General features: G+C 34.8%; 1 long non-coding RNA gene across 1 annotated transcript in view; it reads right to left on the bottom strand.

Annotated features, from left to right (window-relative positions):
* Positions 1-895: 895 nt before the first annotated feature.
* The window catches only part of LOC125113144 (uncharacterized), a 204,249-nt gene continuing 184,386 nt past the window's right edge, over positions 896-20,758 (bottom strand). The window contains exons 2-3 of the long non-coding RNA XR_007131364.1: positions 5,150-5,195; positions 896-1,185 (exon numbers count right to left, since the gene is read on the bottom strand). This is a non-coding gene — a long non-coding RNA (uncharacterized LOC125113144). The remainder of the gene's footprint in view (positions 1,186-5,149; positions 5,196-20,758) is intronic.

Raw genomic sequence — 20,758 nt, 5'->3', positions numbered from 1 at the left:
ATGTAACATATTACAATTTGAATAACACTGGTGAACCAACCATAATATTTAATGGGATAGGCATAAATTGGTAATATTGGTGTCAAAAGACAAATCAATTACTCTGAGGAATTAAAATGATGGAATTCATTGGTGCACTATGATTTTCCAGGGCTATGAAGAAATAGAAATTCCTAAATTGCAAGTAAAGTTTTAAAAAATGTGTAGTTACCACATCCAATATTTTAATATTTGAAATTCTCCTTCCAGAGTTCAAATTATGCAAAACATATCTATAGAATAAATACTTTATTATCTAAGTTTAAAATGTCACCATAACATTCTCCATTGAATGTGACAGTGATATTTTAACGTATTTCTCGTAAGTATACTAGGCTAACAGAATAAAGAAAAGACAGATTTAACCTGTATATTCTCAGAATGCTTTACTGATGCAGTAGTGCAGAGAAGCTAATAGGTAAGAGTAAAAGAAGTAATATATATATATATAATGCTTTTATTTAACCCACATGCATGTTGTCATATATTTAAATGGAATTTATCTTTAGAATAATTTTAAATTGATAGAAAAATAAACATGAAGATAGTCCAGAGAGTTGGCATACTCAGTTTGCTCCATTTTTAACATTTTACAATGGCATGCTGCAACTTTCACAAATACTGAAAATATATTGATACATTAATCTTTTTTTTTTTTAAGGGCCTGCACCTGTGGCATATGGAGGTTCCCAGGTTAGGGGTCTAATTGGAGCTGTAGCCACCGGCCTACTCCACAGCCACAGCAACGCAGGATCTGAGCTGCATCTGCAACCTATGCCACAGCTCATGGCAACGCCAAATCCTTAACCCACTGAGCAAGGCCAGGGATCAAACCCGCAACCTTATGGTTCCTAGTCGGATTCATTTCCGCTGAGCCATGATGGGAACCCCTTGATACATTAGTGATTAAAGTCTCTATTTTCTTCAGGTTTCATTAATATAATGTCCTTTTCTGTTCCACTATCCCAATGTGCTTCACATTTAGCTATTAGGTCTCCTTAGAGTCCACTTGGCTCTGACAGTTTCTCAGACCAAGAGGAGCAACTTCCAGACTTGATTGAAGGAACCCTGCATCAGCTCGATACAATGGGCTTTGAAGCAAATATAACAATTTGTTGAGATGCTTGGTCTGGGATTGAATGTGCTCTGTGGGTAAGATAAAATAAACAACCAGCTATTAAAGTGGAAACCAGCTATTTGAGCAGAAACTGATAGCTATTCTGAAGTCCTTCCTCCCCATCTTCCTCTGTAGGGGTGATGTTCAGCTTGGCACAGTGCTGTTCTAAAATAAGATCTCTATTTCCCTTCTTCTTATGTAGCTAATGAGGGCATGTGACTAGATTCAGATGTCCAAAGTAAGTAGGAGTATTGAGAGGCAGTTGCAGCAGTCTTCCTTAGAAAGTGGCTTGGAAATAATCTTTGTTTCTTTTCCTTAATTTCTTGTTTTTATTTTTATTTTTTCCTCCAGGAGTACAGTCAGAGTCCTGAAGAGTGAAGTCCATGTTGCACAAGGTGAAGTGATGAACACAACTTGATCCTGGGTCTCTGACGACTTAATATAGCAGAGCCTGCATGCCTGCTCTTATTTGCATTCTTATGAGCTTTTATTTTAAATTTAGATGAAATTCTATTATTTTTTAACTGCACTTATTCTGGGATATTTTTTCTTTATATCTACAGCATAGCCTAATCAAAACTAATATAGTTAATGAAGCCAGGTATTAGTTATACAGATTAGAATGTGTGACTTCATTCCTTGTTGGCTTCGTGTTCTCTTAGTTCTTCTTACATCAGTAACATACATGTGCATGTTTTCAGATTGAGCATGCAAGCTGACCTGTTCCTTGGATCAGAATGAAAGAGAGTTTCTCCCACAATTTGACCTCTAGAATAATGGTGGGAAAATGTGTAAGTTTTTTGTTTGTTTGTTTGTTTTGTTTTTGTTTGTTTGTTTGTTTTTTACAGGGGAATAGAGGCAAATACACTCATGCTTGGCATACAACCTTTGCCTCTAAAATGGGAATCTAGCCTTTTCTACTGGAATTCATGAAACTGTGGTATATTAACCTGTTAGCTGGTACAAAGGAAAAATGTCAGAGACTCAACAGTTCTTGATATGGTAAACATGACCGAGCAAATTATCTACTGCGGGAAAAGCCCTGCACATTTCCCAGACAAAGGAACCTCTTCTCTAGCATGGGAGAGCTGTCTGCTTTTGCTTGTCCAGAGGTTTCAGGGGAATCTGGGTATTAAATTTCCTCTAGCAAATTCACTGGTATCTGCTTTTCCCATGTGGCTGTAACTCACTCCTTGCTTATCAGGGATCAGTCCTTGCATGGGGACCTACTTGAATGGGCTGTGAATTCAACCATTGTGCTATTTAGCTACTCTACCAATATTCCTCAGCCTGATTTTCCATCAAAGCTGGCTCTCTGGTTGCTGAAGGAAAGGGTATCTTTTGACACTTATGTAAGCCCATCTGACTGTCACACTTTCCCTTCAATGGTGTTTTGGCTGAACTGGCCCTGCAAATTACTTTTTATAGGTGTATTAATGATAGTTAAGAAAAGTCAATGGAGTTTCCACCATGGCGCAGTGGTTAATAAATCCAACTAGGAACCATGAGGTTGCAGGTTCAATCCCTGGCCTTGTTCAGAGGGTTAAGGATCCAGCGTTGCCCTGAGCTGTGGTGTAGGTTGCAGATGTGGCTTGGATCTGGCGTTGCTGTGGCTCTGGCGTAGACCGGCATCCACAGCTCTGATTAGACCCCTAGCCTGGGAACCTCCATATGCCGCGGGAGGAGCTCTAGAAAAGGCAAAAAGACAAAAAAAAGACAAAAAAAAAGAGAGAGAGAGAGAAGTCAATGGACTTCTTTGCCCTTATAATTCACTGTTCCTAATAATTCTCAGATTTTCCTTATTTTTGGATAATTCTAAAAGTATTATACTAGGCCAGTGCAATTCCTTCTACCTAAATACCATTCTAATTCAAGTCAGGTAAGAGTCAATAAATATTATGCTAAGAAAGAAGATAGTAGATTTTTTTTGTCCACTAAATTGTGTCAATCATTGGTCAAACCCATGGCCTTTCAAGATTTCCCTGAAAACAGCCAGATTCAGCTGGCCTGAGCAGACATTGGTATTTACAAGTTTGGTTAATGTGCAGAAAAAAAAAAAAAAACACACCATAGTAAGTACCAGCGATATTGATAAGACACCAATGGTGTCTGTTGCTTCCAGAGAAGCCCTTCACATTAACACTGCAAAAGCATTTGCTTTTCCAAAGCACTCCTGAAACATACATGTGGACAAAACACTTCTGAAAATGGAAAATGGTGATAAATTGATTCTTGAATCAGCTGTCTTTATTTTATTTACTAGCATTCATTAAAAGAACACTTAGAATAGTGCATTTCCTTTAACACTGGAGTGAATTAAAAGAAAATAAATGTTTTTAGTAGTACAGTCTAATATTTATTGATAACAGAGATAAAAAGCCATTAAAGGTAAAAGTATAATATAAACCGTTTTAGAAGTAATCTCAATATATAAGACTGGTTAAGGAAAGTACAAAAATTCCAACGGGTTTAATACCATTGAATTAATGAATGTTAATTGGTTGGAAAATTTTCATTATTTAGACATTAAAAGGAGCAATAACAGTAGAATAATTTGAAAGTTCAGGGTCACATGATCCTCAAAGAGGAGCAGTCAACCCACACTGTGACTTAAAATCCAGATAACTAAGGCTGAGAATTATTGCTTTCCTTGAAACTGTGTGACATTCTCTGAAGTATTAAGGCAAGAGCATTGTGATAAAGTGAATCAGTGAAAATAAGAAACCTGAAACTGGACGGAATTCCGATGACTTGATGGATTTTCCCAATTTTTGACTGAGAAGTGCTCGAAAATTTACATTTTAGGACAATAATATCTCACTAACTCAACAACATTGTGAGAAATGCACATAATATAACATTTGAGATACAAAGGTGTAATGCTACAAAAAAGATTATCACACAAAAGTAAAAAATGTCCTACTATAATAAAACATGAGATCTTTATCATTACACTTTAACTGCATTATTACAAAGAGAAGAGGTAGAAAGTATAAAATTGTTTTGAAATTTCATTAGTTTAATTAATTTAGCACATGTTCATTTTAAAATAGATGCTTAAGGCATAATTTTATCAAATATTTTGAATATCAAATTTATAAAGGAAATTCCAAATATGGACAAATACTTTCTTTAATATTTCTAATATGAATGCCCAGGTTCACAAACTGTACTTTGTTTCCTTGTTTAAAACTTTAAAAAAATTTGGCAATTTAATACCTCTGGAAAAGGACTGAGCCCTATATTTGATATTCTAGTCAGGGGTACATATTTTTTTTTGTTCTTAGGTAATTTTATTGATGGATACAAATTTACTTGATGTTACATTGACTATAGTCTTATAACTTTTAATTTTTGCTCTCATTACGAAGAAAACATATATATGGAAAAACGGCATGAAATCAATATAAGCAGCTTAACAAAAACTTATAATGCAAGGACCCATTAAACCAAAACCATATCAATAAATAAAACATTTCCTCTATCCCACAGCCATTTATGTACCTTTCAAAGTCAAAACAAGTTATCTCCACTATAGAAATAACTAAAGGAATTACTATATTGTCTAGTTTGTTTAAAGTTTTAAGATACACATACATATGTATATATTCCAAATGCATACATATTGTCTAATTTTGAAATTTTAGATTTATTAATTATATTGTAGTCATAAGACATACACTATGTTTTCATCTTTTAAAATTGTTCATACAATGTATTATCTAGTCAGTTGTGGGTTTTTTTTGTATTTTAAGAAGCTGTTTACCTTTTTAAAATCGGTTTTATTGAGATAAAATTTATATATCATATACTTCATCCACTTAAAATGTGTAATTCAGTGTTTTTTAGTATATCAACCTTTTGTGTCTGTCTCATTCTATTGTCAACCAAAGTTGTGGTTTAACTGAACCTTGTGGTTCTTATGATTACAAGACACCTTTTGGCAATAGCCATCAGGGAACTTTGGGGGGAAAAAAAATATGTATTACTTACATGTCCTTGAAATTACATGGCATATCTGGGGCCACGTGGTTAGGTCCTGGGGAGAGAAAAAGAGATAACAAAATTAAAATCAATATCAGTATTAATGTATAGAGTACACCAGGGTATCTAGAGTTTGGTATTTATTGGAGTGGGGGCATCGGCTTTCAAAGTGTGAGTGTAAGGTTTCAAGGGCTGATTCTGTATTGGTTAAGACAAAAGAAGAAATTCAAAGCACAGAAAGAGAAAAAATAAGTGATCCAAATTGTCAGTTATCAAAATCAACCATGATTTCCCAAAGAAGCCTAAGGGTGGAAGGTGATTGGCTCTTTTAGTCCTGTGGCTAGTAATGCATTTCTTGAAAATAGCCATCTTTGGAGAGAATGTCTCTTTGATATTGATGCCTCCATAACTAAAGCTTAAGTCAGGTATTTGTATTACAAAAAAAGTGGCGGGGGGGGAACTTTCAGAGTTTACACTACAAGTTTGTGCAACCATTACCATCATCAGTTATGAAACATACTCATCAACCTCACAAGAAATCTTAGATTTTAGCTATCACCTCACTACACACTACCCCATTCCCTACTTTAGCCCTAAACAACCACAATTCTATTTCTGTCCCTACAGATTTCCCTTTTTTATACTTTTATATAAATGGACTCATATAATATATGGTCTTTGTGATTGACTTCCTTTACGTAGCATGATGCTTTCAAGGTTTATCCATGCTCTACTAAGTGTCAATACTTCATACATTTTTATGGCTGAATAATATTCTGTGGTATGGATATACTATATTTTGTTTCTCCATTCATCCTTTAATGGACATTCGTGGTGTTGCTAATTTTGGCTATTATGAATAACTCTGACATATATATATATATATATATATATATATATATATATATATTTATTCATAGTTTCTCTCTGAACACATTTTAATTGTTCTTGGATATATGCTAAATATTAAAATAACGACTAACAAGTCATGGACAATAGCTATTCACAGAAATCTCTCCTCAATCCTCTGCTACAAGGTTGAAGGACTCCTAGGGTAAAAATCCAACAGATAAATTGTGATAGCAGTGGTAGATTCAGACTGTGATGAATACAGAGAAATCTTATGATGCCTTTAATCCATAAAGCCCTGATCAAGTTAGTTCTATTTATTTATTTTTTGGTCACAACACGTCATAGGGAAGTTCCTGGCCAGGGATCGAAACTGATCCACAGCAGTGGCAATGTTAAATTCTTAACCACTAAGCCACCAGGGATCTCCAAGTTAGCTCTATTTAGATGAATGGCTTATAAGGCAGACTTTCTGGAATGCAGCTGGCCTGTTTCATTCCCTCGTTTGATATATACTCCTCCACAGTGTATTTTAAAATTTTAGATCTTCCATCTCTTTTGCTTGTCATCTGGGTGAGTTTCTTCAACTGATCTCCCAGGTAAGTAACTAAGTTGTTCTTTGGCAATAATTTTGCTTCTCAGTCTAACAATTGAGTTTTTTATATAAACTTTTATATTGTCCATATTCTGAATCCAACATGTTTTTTATAACTACTCATCCCTACTTCATCATTTCAGTATCAGACTGGATTTCCTTGAAGATATTCATATCCTTGCTATCAATTCCATGACAAATAATTTTTCCTTTGAACATATATTTCTTCTGAGATAAAAGGAACCCTGGTTCTTAAAATATGCTGTGATTAGGAATGAAAGCTCAAGACCAAGTTTTGCTTTATATTTAGAAACTTCAGTTGTATTTATTTTAAAAGTCCTGAATAAAGTAAGAAGATAGAGATATGCAGGGAAGATATTTTTAAGAAATCATGAGGTTTATAGATGCTTTTAACTGAACCAAAGACACTACATAACGGGTATCTTAATGATGAATGAATGATTAGTACAGTAAGATATTATTTAAATATAAGGAAGTCGTGTGTACATGGAAAAGAGTACTAGGTGGGTTATGAGGAATTCTGCTTATCATTTATTGTTCTATGTCACTATGAATAAGAACTCAAAACACAAAATCTAGCCATCTAATATAATATTGAAAATATAAAAACAGAAATCACACAGAACATAAAAACAAGCACTGATTCATCTACAGAGCAATAGTTGAAGATCACAAAGATTGTCAGCTATTTTATATTTTAAAGCTCTCTGTATTTTATTATTATATAATCCTTTATATTAGTACTCTAATAAAAATAAATATTTTCTGATTCAAATGGACACAAATGTAGATTCATAGTCTATATCTTTCAAAAATCAATGAAAAGGAACCATAGCTGATAGATTTTTAATTCTTAAAGTAATATTACTTTATTCCATGTCACCATGAGATAAAGTAAAACTAAAAATTTCAGAATAGAAAAGTCTTAGAATAAAACAACATGCAAAACAGCATTGAACTAATTCTAATACAAATGGCTGAATATTTATGTAAATGTTTAAGATCTATGTACATGAGTAAATATATTGTACATAATTCATATAGATGCAGTGTGTAGAAAGAAAAAAATCATAGACTATAAAAATTAGCTCTAGAAATTAGGACAGAAGGAAAATAAAATATAATAAATAAATTTCTTCTTGTGTAAAGGATGAAATAAAAATGAAATAAACAAATTTTCACTCTTGACCTTGAAAATTCAAGAAATAAACACCAAAGCATGGTTTTTTAAATGGAGTCTTTTTAAAATAGAATTTATTTTAAATAGAGTATAATACAGATTATGTCTCTTTAAAATGTTTGAGGAAGAACAATGAAAGATGAACAAAAAGTTATATGTTGTTTCTTTTTGATTATTTATCCTATATATGTATAAAAATCAATTAATGAGGATAAAAGAATAAATATGTCAGATTATTCTCTATATATATGAACTATATTGCCATAAAAAACACATTTATAATTTTTCAGAAATATTCAGAAATATTCAAATTATTCATAAAGGCTAAGACTAAAATTTTACATGTAGATGTGGTTTTTTTTCAATTTAAATAATACAAGTAACTTTCTGGAAGTATAATTAACTTTATTCATTTTTTTCCTTTAAAAAATAGGATACTTAGGATTGCTACGTGAACTAAAGCATAAGAGATTTTGTATATATATTTTTAGATTAACATATTTGAACATATCAAAGGGATTGGTTTCTAAGGTACATAGTAGTAAAATTAAGTCAGAATAAGAACTTTATAATTGATATCAAAGAAGTAAATTAATTTTTAAAGAAGTATTTCAAAATAAGTATTTGACTAAAATTGATCCACAGTCACCTCCCTTTTTGTAAAACATCTAAGGAATTGTAATCCCTGAAGCCTTGGTATCAAATAAGATATGGAAGTAAATATGGAAAAAGCAAAAGTAATTACTTAGAATAAGTAATAATTATAAGTAATAAACAAAAATAATTGTTTAGAATAAGCACATTCTTAGGGTATTTTGGGGGCAATAAAACATTTCTGCCAACAAAAGACGCCTCTGTAGCAACATAGAAGAGAGACAAACAGTTAATTACTGAGTGAGCATTAACAGACTTGCGTTCATATAAGATAGCATGGAAATGAATTTTAAAAGGTAGACAGACTATCACAAATTTAAACAGTAAGGCAGGATAAAGAACAATTAAAACTTCTCTGATCTCTTCCTGAGAGAAAAGGGTCAATCCTCCTGATAGTCCCTGGTATATCTTCTCAGAGACCCCTTGGCTAATTCTGACAGAATATTTTTACATATATAGAGGTTATTTAGCCCAAAAACTTAAAGATAAATCTACATTGTAAAAACTGGAGATCAACTTAATCCCTAGAGAGATTTATCTCTATTCTATGCTAGAGTCAGTTTCACTATGTCTCCAAGGAAACATAGTGGAGAAAGAATTGAAGAAAGAGGTAATATATTTATCAATGGAAAAAATAAATTTTTATTTACCTTACAATATCTCCAATGGAAACAGTAATCATTGTTTAGAATAAGCACGTATTTCTGGCTTGTTTCTAGCTTGTTGCCTTTGAGCTATGTTAAAACTAAGTATGTTAAAGAAAACAAATGATGAGACATATGCAAATAATTCTGTTCTGTGAAGAGATTCACACTCCTTTCCCCCTCAAAAAACTAAAAAAGTTTGACAGACCATTAACAAGTTTATTTAACGTGCTTGAGCTATAAATATGCCTGCTATTGATAGGGATGGAGTAAGAGAGTTACACAGGTAGTTTAGTAGTCCCAATAGGGGACCATAGATGGAGAGGGAAGCCTAGAGAACTTTGGGAGATCAGTGTAAGTTAATAATCACTCAAGAAAGCCATCAAAAAGAAGCAGGCTTCGGAGTTCCCGTCCTGGCTCAGTGGTTAACGAATCCAACTAGGAACCATGAGGTGGCGGGTTCCATCTCTGTTCTTGCTTAGTGGGTTAGGGATCCGGCGTTGCTGTGAGCTGTGGTGTAGGTTGCAGATGTGGCTGTGGCATAGACTGGTGGCTATAACTCCGATTCAACCCCTAGCATGGGAACCTCCATATGCCATGGGAGTGGCCCAAGAAATAGCAAAAAAAGACAAAAAAAAGAAAGAAAGAAAGAAAGAAAGAAAGAAAGAAAGAAAGAAAGAAAGAAGAAAGAAAGAAAGAAAGAAAGAAAGAAAGAGAAAGAAAGAAAGAAAGAAAGAAAGAAAGAAAGAAAGAAAGAAAGAAAGAAAGAAAGAAAGAAAGAAAGAAAGAAAGAAAGAAAGAAAAGAAAGAGAAGGAAAGAAAGAAAGAAAGAAGCAGGCTTACCACAAATAAAAGTACAACATGCTTTGGGTCATTACCCTTAGGGCAAAAGAAAGGAGTTTAAGGACCACCCTTCTGCTGATTTGATGAGCACAGAGACTGTCCTAGTTTGCCCTCATAGGGTCAACTCTCTTATTGGAAAAGTAAGGAGAAGCTACTAATTGAAGAAAGAGGAAGAGGTGATCTTTTCCCACTCCCCACTTTCCTTGGATTATAAAAATGTAGCCCCTCTAATCCTTGGGTCAGATCCTCCTCGCCTGCTCCCCTGCATCTCTCACAACTATCTTATCTTAATAAATCTATTTCTTGCTTATCACTTTGTCTCTTGCTGAATTCCTTCTGAGCTGAGGCACAAAGAACCTCAGTAAGTCCAGATACTGGGTGAGTGGTTATAATTTAAAAACCATGGATTCAAGTCCCAACCTGGGTGTTGGCTAGGTTTAAGTCATAAGTGTTATCAGTTTCACTATTTTCATTCTTTTTAAACCTTTGTTGTAAATACATGCCTTCTTTCCTCATTCATAATGAGTTAAAGAAAACTTTTAATACATGTTCACTTTATATTTCTGTGAAAGTTATAATTTTACCCTTGTTGGAATATGTCTTTGAACAGATATGTTTAGTAGCAAGAAACTTGAAAACAGATTCAAGTTGACAAACTATGCATAAGAAAACACAGTTGTGTACTGGGATAGGCAAAGACAGGCATGCAGGTATCCAGTTAAAGGCAAATATCCATGTAGAGGCATCTTGAAAGAAAGGATGTGGCCATAGTCGCTACTCGGAATATCCAGAAAGTTGGTTAACTGGTCTAAATACAAGCAAAACTGATATAACATAATTAATCTGACCAAAGAAAATCTGCTGAGGTCGCATAAATTAGTCACAGAGATGCCCTATCACTGCAGACAACTCTCAAGGGATCAGGGGCAGAAAGGTGTGGGTTAGTCAGTCAGTCAAAGCAGTTTTGTTGATGGCATCTTTCTTTCAGTCTCCAAATCCAGCCATTTCCCACTTTTCACCCCAAAAGGTTAAGAATAAGAATACATTTCAGAACTCCTAGAACAATGCTACTTTTCACATTATTAATCCATAATTTTAATCACTTTGTGAGAAGAGATGAGATGTAAAAATTCAGTGTGTTTGTATTGGATATTGGATATGTGAAAAACTATGGGCTCTTGATGAACTATATTTAGTTTATCATGGCATCAGACATGGAATATAAGTAAATAATAAAACTTATTATAAAATCTATTGCAGAACCAGAGATGAGAACAATCAAATTTCTTCTAGAAGTGCTACAAGGAATTTAGGGATTTTGTTTGTTTGTTTTTTCTTTCTTCCTTCCTTTTTTTTTTTTTTTTTTAGCCATATCTTCTTGTACATTTCCTATGGCCCTAAAGTAACCAAGATACCAAGATACATTTTAATTTTAATTTTCACAAAGAAAATGTTCAATTTAATTTTAATTTAATTTAGATCTAATTTTCATTTTCACAAGGAAAATATTCATTTTCTAAGACTTCTTTGTATTGGTAAAAACATAGGATTCAATGTAGACTTTTAAGTCTGTTTCTTTAACTTAGGGATGTATAAATCTTGATACCACTGTGACTGCATATAGCAACTGTTGTTTTTCACCATTGTGTGATATGACTGATTGTCTTTTCACCATTAAAATAAGTAGCCTTGTTTGAAAAATCTGGCAGTAATTATAGTGCTAGCTCTATGGTCATGAACAAAACAAATAAATATAAAGTAATGGGATGGAGCTAAGCTGTTAATGAACCCAACAAGTATCCACGAGGACATGTGTTTGATCCCTGGCCTTGCTCAGTGGGTTAAGGATCCAGTGTTGCCATGAGCTGTGGTGTAGGTCATAGATGCAGTTCGGATCTGTTGTTGCTGTGGCATAGGCCGGCAGCTACAGCTCCAACATGACTCCTAGCCTGGGAGCCTATGAATGCAGCCCTAAAATACCCATAATTAATTAATTAATCAATTAATTAATGGGAGGATAGATTTAGCCTTCTGTTATATTCTACCCAAGTTTATAAGAGTGATGTCATTTTCAGGATTGCCTTTTCCTGTATAGGCAAAATTAAACATGGCATTGCTCAAAACAATGAACTGTTACACTTTTCAACTTGTATTCATAGAGTTTCATTCAGCTTCCATGGAGATGAAAATGAGCATGTATTTATTTAACTTCAGAAAAGGAGAGAGTAATACAGAAGAGGAGAAGGTGGCTGTATTTAAATAAGTGCATTTGGCTATCACTTATTTATCCTATTTCATGTGTCCCCTAGAATGTTAGAAGTTAAAAGATGAAATATTATCTCAATCTATTGTCAGAATCTAGGTTGATTATCACAAATTATAATAACCACAGAGCAAAACAATTTGTGTCCTGCAGAATGGCACAAATGTTATCAGATATACAATCAGTAAATATAATGGAATCGTGCTAGGGAGATGGTAGAGATGAAGACGGAAAAAGAGAAAAAAAATACTTGGCCAAAAATTTTTTTTAAAAAATAAACATCCTCAGAAGCCACAAACATGACTACAAATGCTGAGACAAGACATATTGCTGATTTTACACTGGAGTTATTCCCTGAACCCTAGTGAACTTAAGTTTCTATTTTAAAGGTCAAGTAGAATTAGAAGAAAAGAGATAAAATATGGAATCTGCCCAAAGTTCAGGTTCAAATAAAAGCTTCCATGTGTATGTGGACCACAAAGGTCTAAACTTCAAGTAAAGATGAATTAGATATAAATTAATTCTACAGAACGGCCCGCAAAGAGATTTTTCCTGTCTGAAAACTAGTGCTGGATGGAGGGAACAAATTCTCTGCTAAGAATATGTAACTAGAGTTCCCTTCGTGGCTCAGCAATTAACAAACACGACTAGGATCCATGAGGATGTGGGTTCAATCCCTGGACTTGCTCAGTGTGTTAAGGATCTGGCATTGCCCTGAGCTGTGGTGTAGGTTGCAGATGCAGCTCGGATTCCGCATTTGTTGTAGCTGTGGTGTAGACCCACAGCTGTACGTTGATTTGACCCCTAGACTGGGAACTTCTATATGCTGTGGGTTTGCCCTAAAAAGCAAATAATTAATAATAATAATAATAATAATAATACGTAACTACAAATAGAACTTCAAATGCATATGTGTTCCAAATCAGAGACCAGTGTCATCCAAACAACTGCTGAGCAGTGAAATGTGTCCGTGAACGAAAAGTCGGTAATTATCAGTCTCTATGTCCAAAATTAATACAGTGAGGGATTACAACTCTAGCTGGTAGTAAGACCTTCTCCTTCCCTTCAGATGACACTTACCCTATCCTGGAAAATATTGAACTAAAGCTAGAAGGGTAAGGGGGTTTGCAGTTAGGACAGAGAGAAGAACCTGAGCACCTGGCCCAACATATCTTTTTATCTTCATTATAAGCTTTCAATGAGGAACAACACTGAAAATGTGAAGAAGACTTCCATTGAAACAATGTTTTGAGTTTTAATAATTATAGTTTAATTTTTGTAATAAAACTGCTATTTTGACTTTAAGTGAGAAATGCTTAGGATAATACACAAAAATTGTAATTATACATGGGATTTTTTTTTTTTGTCTTTTGTCTTTTTAGGTCTGCACCTGTGGCATATGGAGGTTCCCAGACTAGGGGTCTAATTGGAACTGTTGCTGCTGGCCTATGCCAGAGCCACAGCAATGCCATATCTGAGCCATGTCTGTGACCTAGACCACAGCACAAGGCAATGCTGGATCCTTAACCTGCTGATCCAGGCCAGGGATCAAACCCACAACCTCATGGTTCCTAGTCGGATTTGTTTCCGCTGTACCACGACAAGAATTCCTACATGGGATTGTTTCTATTCTTTTTTTTGTGTGTGCCAGTGTGACAGTTTTAATTGTTAAAATTTAATAATAAATCTGGAGTTCCCTTTGTGGCTCAGTGGTTAACGAATCTGACTAGGAACCACGAGGTTGCGGGTTCGATCCCTGGCCTTGCTCAGTGGGTTAAGGATCCGGCGTTGCTGTGAGCTGTGATGTAGGTCGCAGATGCGGCTCAGATCCCACGTTGCTGTGGCTGCAGTGTAGGCCAGTGGCTACAGCTCCAATTAGACCCCTAGACTGGGTACCTCCATATGTCAAGGAGTGGCCCATGAAATGGCAAAAAGACAAAAATAATAATAATAATAATAATAATAATAAATCTAAATATCTTACTGGTAAAGTCACTTTTTTTAACCTTTCAAATATACTGGTTTAAGTGAGGGCCTTTTTTTATTCACATGAATTTTAGGGACAACTTTTTACAAAAATAATTGGATTTGGAATATCATTTATTTCATTGACAATATGGACGGAAATGCCTTATTAATAGCATTACATCTTTCCATCCATGAATATAGTATAGCTTACCCAATGTTTAGTTCTCCTTGTATTTAGTATATCTAAGTGTTTATAGTGGATGATTTTTCTAGTCACCAAACAGACTAGAACAAGTAATCACCTCTTTTCTCCACTAATAAATTTTAAATCATTCAGATCTTCTATTGACCCTTTTTACTTATAAAAAGACACTGACTTTTTAGTCTGTTGCTTCCTATGTAAGAGAATAGTACTTTAAAAAAGTTAAAAAGCAAGCACATATAAATTATATTTGTATGTATTTCTAATGAGCCTATAGGCATTTATATTACCATAATAATTCTAAATAATTCAATACAGCATGAACTTATATAGATGCCTTTATAAAAGATTCATTATGACACTGCATTTTTGACACTACATTTCTGTCTTGTGTATATAGGCATTTCTTTGTTGTTGTTGTTCAAAGTTAAGATTTTAACATTAGGGTCTGTCTCTCAGGAATTTTTATCTTAGCCCAGAGGATAAATTTACACTCAACCTTAAAGGAGTTGTAGGTGATTCCAACAGGCAACAAAAATGTGAAATCTTTGTGCTTAAAGAGAGACTGGAGAAGTAGTGCTTTTAATTTTTTTTTTTCAATTTAGTGATATTTTCCAAGCAAAATAGGCAAAATATTTTAAATATTTTCCTTTTAAAACACTCTTGGGATAACTGTCAGTTTTTGGTCCCCTCCCAACCCCACCTCTAGTCAAAAAGTAGAGTAAGAACTTTTTGAAAAAAGGAATCTCTCTAGGGATTCTCTTTCTGCACACAGCAGGGTTTGACCCCATGTGAGTGAGTAATTGCCCAGCTGAAGGAAGGGATGAGGAATGACCTCACAGCCTGAAATCCAGAGAAACCCCAGAGGCTTGAAAGACAAAATGAAAATGAGACTGGGCTGTAACTCTTCCTTGATTCATTTTTTTTTTTTCTCCCTGCTTGACTGTCATTTAATTTTTGCGGCCCTACACCTTTTTGTATTGTTTCCTGCACCTTCCCCCACCACACAGCAAACTTATATTTCTTGTAACTAGAAAGGAAGAATTGTTTTCTCTCCACAACTACTGATAGCACTTAGCCCAGGATACCTAAAATGGTTATGGAGTTAAACAGAAATGATAAATGAGAAGAGGAAAATAGGATTTTTGTTCCTTTAAATTATTTTTTGACATTACACTCTCCTGTAATTCTGTATCAGCACAGTTATATTACAACTATAATGAAAGAGACTTTACAAGAAAAAAAGCATTTATGAACATTCCCCTCTACCTACATCATCGTTTGGCAAACTTCAAGAGTAAACCGAAACCCATGTGAACCTTATTGAAAGTAGAATAACATTTTAAAGTGTGAGTTAATATTCTGCTTAAATTCTTTTTGTGTGTGTGAGTTTCTGAGTAGATATCTGGGTAGTATAACTTTTCTTACATAATTTCAGTTTGTCTTTTACAATCTGAAATTGTTCTATGAGGTTTACAACATTAAAAACCACTGCAGAGAAATGAGAGTTATAATATTTTTTCTTAAAAATAATTATAGTGATATTTACAATACTTTAATTATTAGTTGCAGAAGTCAAATATCATGCCCATCTCTTTAGTTTAAATGCATCAAGGTCACATTAAATCTGCCTCAATTTTTACATTATACCATAGATTTGTAGAAAGTTTTTCAAGTTCCCATTGTGGATCAGCGGAAATGAGTCTGACTACCATCCATGAGGATGAAGGTTCCATCCCTGGCCTTGCTCAGTGGGTTAGGATCCAGCGTTGCGGTGAGCTGTGGTATAGGTCACAGACACAGCTCGGATCTGGCTTTGCTGTGGCTGTAGTATAGGCCGGCAGCTAGAGCTCTGATTAGACCCCTAACCTAGGAACCTCCATATGCCACCGGTGTGAGTCTAAAAAGATTAAAAAAAAAAAAAAAGTTTTACAATAAATTTTGAAACTTGTTCTCCTTATTCCATAATAACCATTTCCTTTTAGAATTGTATTTGATATATTTAAATTTAATTGTTAGGTAGGATAAGATAGGGAATAGAACTGGGGGTGGGGGAGTACTCAGAACAGACCATTCATCATTACCAAAAACAGGAAGCCTGTGATCAAACAATAAGAAAGAACACATGGAAACACAAGGGACTCTTCTGGACACTTCCCTATTACCCATGCAGATGAAACACCCTGCCTGAAACCAATCAGAGGATCAAATGTTCCCCATACAGAGCTTAATCAAGGCTCAGACCTTTTGCACAGGCAGAGGGGTCGGCAGGAATAATAGTGGGCCTGGGGTGGAAGAAATCAGGTCCCCTTCAAGTCCCCAGTATGGAGATTTAAAGGGAAACCCAATTGAGGCCAGTCTCTACTCCCAGGGCAGCCTGTGCTCTCTCTCTCTCGGAGAGTGTAAACAAAGCTGTAGACTTCCATGCTGGGCACATTATTGGACTAGATCGCAGTCTCCAAGGCAATCCACAAGGGCAATGTTTTCATTCTGGTGGAGGAAGGCTGAGTGACACCCCCTTAAACCACCCCAACAAGAGCTATTTACTCTCCTCTCGTGTCAGCGGTCACTTTAAGGGGTTCCCTTTGGGTCACCTTGACTGTTTGGATCCCAGTGCAGCACTCCTGCCTAGAGAGCCTGCCTACCTTCATCTCTAATGCCCACCAGCTTTAATTCCTTGATGTGCAGAGGTGGGGATTGAGGGAATAATGCAGAGCCTTAACATAATTTTTTTTTTTTAGCAAGTGTAAAAACTATGGGTTAAATGATTATAAAGAATGAAAATAATTCTATATTTTACATATTGATTGCTTATTCTGAATATACTTTTAATAAAAACACATCAAGAGGTATTTGAAGTGTTACAGAAGACCGAAATGAGTGGAGAGACCAAAAACTGCAGAAATATGGCAAAGAAGAGGCATATGGATGTAACCAAGGAGAGTATGTAAAGAAAACAACTCATTAAGCTCTGGTGAAGATTTCCACTAATCTGACTTTAGAACAGCCTTATCTATGCAACATTGTTTTTCACTTGTAAGTCATGCCACAACTCCCACCTCCACCCCACCAAAGATATCTCTTGCTCTCTCTCACACACGCACATAACACAGGAATGGGCATACACATTGCACAGAGAGGAGATAAAAAGGGAAATGCATGTACACTCATTCACAAAATCTTTGTGAGAAATAAAATACATAAATCTGGAGTGAGTTCTCCAGAGGCCATGTGGGATCTGGAGAGAACAGAATAGGTAGATTCTAAGGACCAGAGAAGGGCAAGGCCTGAACTGATAAGTACTGGATGTCTCTGAAGAGTTGCCTCCTATCGTGTGTGGAACATGGGAAAAGAGCTCTCTTTCGCATTTGATGTAAATAAGACAAAACTGTGATTGCGGTCGCTATATACCTAATTTCAAAACCACAAGTTGTTTTAGGGATGCGTTCCAGTCGTGAGGCAGTGGAAACGAATCCCTCTAGGAACCATGAGGTTGCAGGTTCGATCCCTGGCCTTGCTCGGTGGGTTAAGGATCCGGTGTTGCCGTGAGCTGTGGTGTAGGTCTCAGGCATGGCTTGGATCTGGCATTGCTGTGGCTGTGGTGTAGGCTATAGCTCAGATTGGACCCCTAGCCTGGGAACCTCCATATGTTCCATATGGCCCTAAAAAGCAAAACAAAACAAGAACAAAACCAAAAAAAACATGTTGTTTTAGTGTGAAAAAGATTCAAAAAACAAATAAAATTTGGCATTTTTTTTATTGTCTAACAAATTCATTGTATTATGCTGGTAGACTTACAGGAAAATTCTACTTAAGGTCCTTCTCAAAAATTAGTTTATTTTTATGAGATGAAAACAATATATATATGCATCCAAATAAAAGCCCAATTAAAAAAGTATGCTGCTTATCTAAATATCAAAAGGAGTTCCTGCTGTGGCACAACAGGAGTGGTGATTGTGCCACAGGATGCAGCATCAGGATGCAGGTTCCATCCCAGGCCCAGCACAGTGGGTTAAAGGATTGGCATTGCCACAGGTGTGGCATAGGTCACAATGTGGCTTGGGTCTAATCCCTGGTCCCAGAATTCCACGTTCTGGGACAGTCAAAAAAGAAAAAGAAAAAGAAAAGACAACATAAAAGAGCAATCTGCGGCTACATATTCGAGTATGCTAATATGTTTCTGAGCCTAGCTGTTTCTAAGATCAGAGTATTTTCCTTAAAAATAAATTGACTTTTCAATTTGATCTAATTATTTTTAATTTTAAAATAATTCCTAGAGCCTTCCACGTCATTTCATTTTATGGTTAAAATTTTTGGAAGGGTGGTCAATATCAATTAACTCTTCTCTCTATAATATAGTGTTTTTGGGAAATAAAATGCTCCCTATATATGCTGAGGTTCCTGGCAACCTGAGGATAAACTTGGTTAAACATAGACATTTTTTGTATTCCATTTAAAAATTGAAATATATAAACACTGCAGGCAAAATATTTTTACAAATATAGTTTTCCAGTTTTGTTTTCCCCTATACAGTTTATTTTAGAAAAACATTTTTAGCAAGACAACACATCAAATAAATTGTTGTCACTATTTATAAATATTTGAATGTATTGCAAAATGTACATGCTACAAAATTGTAGACTTTTTCATTTTTATTCCATTTAGATGAAGATTATAAATTTATCCAATTCAAAATATGGACCTATCAAAAGATTCTCTCCACATGTTCAGATATCCAAAGTTCCATCATGTTTTTTAAAATTAAATGATATTTTGTTATTTAATATATATTTGTCTTTCTCTTGGTTGATGAATTTCAACAACTTCTTGCTTGCATGTTTGTTTTCATTAATTGCAATTAGCCATAAAATTTCAAGTGCTGAATATTTTGGACTTCCAATTAGTAATTTCAACATTAGTGATTTGAAAATAAAGGCATTACCATTGCAATACCATTACATGTCACTAATTCTTCAAACTTATATAATATGTTAAATTCTAATTAACAAGAAGCAGCAAAGAGAAAGTGAATATTGTCATGCTGAAGTATTTTTATGTATTCAGCATCAAGCTCCTTATATTAGCATTTTATAGTTGCTTGGGTATAATGTGTGTGTAAATACTAATAAATTAAGCTTATCATTAGAACATTATACCCTTTTTGGATAGAATCATAAGTTGTATATTCACTACAACCTATTGCAGAATCCTTTTGGCTCCATAGTTTTCTGAGTTTAATAAAAAATATTGTTTACATAATAACATTTGCCTCACCAGATTTGGAATGCATTTTATCATTGCAAAAATTAATTTTATCATTAATGTACCTTTACCTGAATTTATAACATATTTAAAAAGTCATATAATCAATTTTTAAAATATACTCTCAAGAGCTTTAGTCTGATTTACAAATTGGATGAATGAATATATTTGAACCATTCTTTGCATTTACCTGATTTTCTATTGACTGTTTTAGATGATATTGTATAAAACTGCCTTTCAATGTTTGCGAATATTTTCTTCTACTAGTCAGCTAATATATTCACAAGTATCAATTCACTTTTCCATGTACACATGAAAATTTGATTAAAATGATCAAAATTAATTTAGAAAGAGAAACTTTTGACCTAAATAAAAAGCAAATCTCCAGAGTAATATGGAAAAGTTATTTCTGCTGCTGCATGTGGGGTATTTTCACCATACCTTTGTATTAACTACTCACTGTTGAAATGGATGATAATGTTTCTGCACCAGATTTGATTTTTCTGACTTCATGGGTTCAGTGATGTCCCTACTACCTCTCTGTCATGGTTGGTGGCTAATGTCAACAAATATTTTGTTCATCATGAACTTTTTTAAAATAAAATATACATATATTTATTTATTTATGCATTTATTTATTTATTTTGTCTTTTTGCCTTTTCTAGGGCCCCACCAGTGGCATATCGAAGTTCCCAGGCTAGGGGTCTAATTGAGCTGCAGCCACCGGCCTATGCCAGAGCCACAGGAACTGGGGATCTGGGATCTGAACCGCATCTACAACCTACACCACAGCTCACGGCAACGCAGGATTCTCAACCCACTGAGTAAGGCCAGGGATCAAACCTGGATTGTTAACCACTAAGCCATGACGGGAACTCCATGTTTCAATTAAAATGCTCTATCATTTGTTAGATCACTGTTACCAAAGGGGTTTACCATCAAATTTTTAAATTGCATTGTTAACCAATAAAGGATATAAGCAACTTGGACCTGCATGGTAGAAGAAACACCATAGTCTTAGTTAGTTTGGGCTGCTAAAACAAAGTATCATTAACTGGGTGGCTAAAACAATGAAATTTGAGCTTCCTGTAAGCTGGGAAGTTCAAGATCAAGGTGCCTACAGATTCAGTGTCTGGT

Source organism: Phacochoerus africanus, chromosome 13 (genome assembly GCF_016906955.1).
Source record: "Phacochoerus africanus isolate WHEZ1 chromosome 13, ROS_Pafr_v1, whole genome shotgun sequence".
In the NCBI taxonomy this organism is placed as follows: Eukaryota; Metazoa; Chordata; class Mammalia; order Artiodactyla; family Suidae; genus Phacochoerus; species Phacochoerus africanus.
This window is presented reverse-complemented; position numbering and strand designations above follow the sequence as displayed.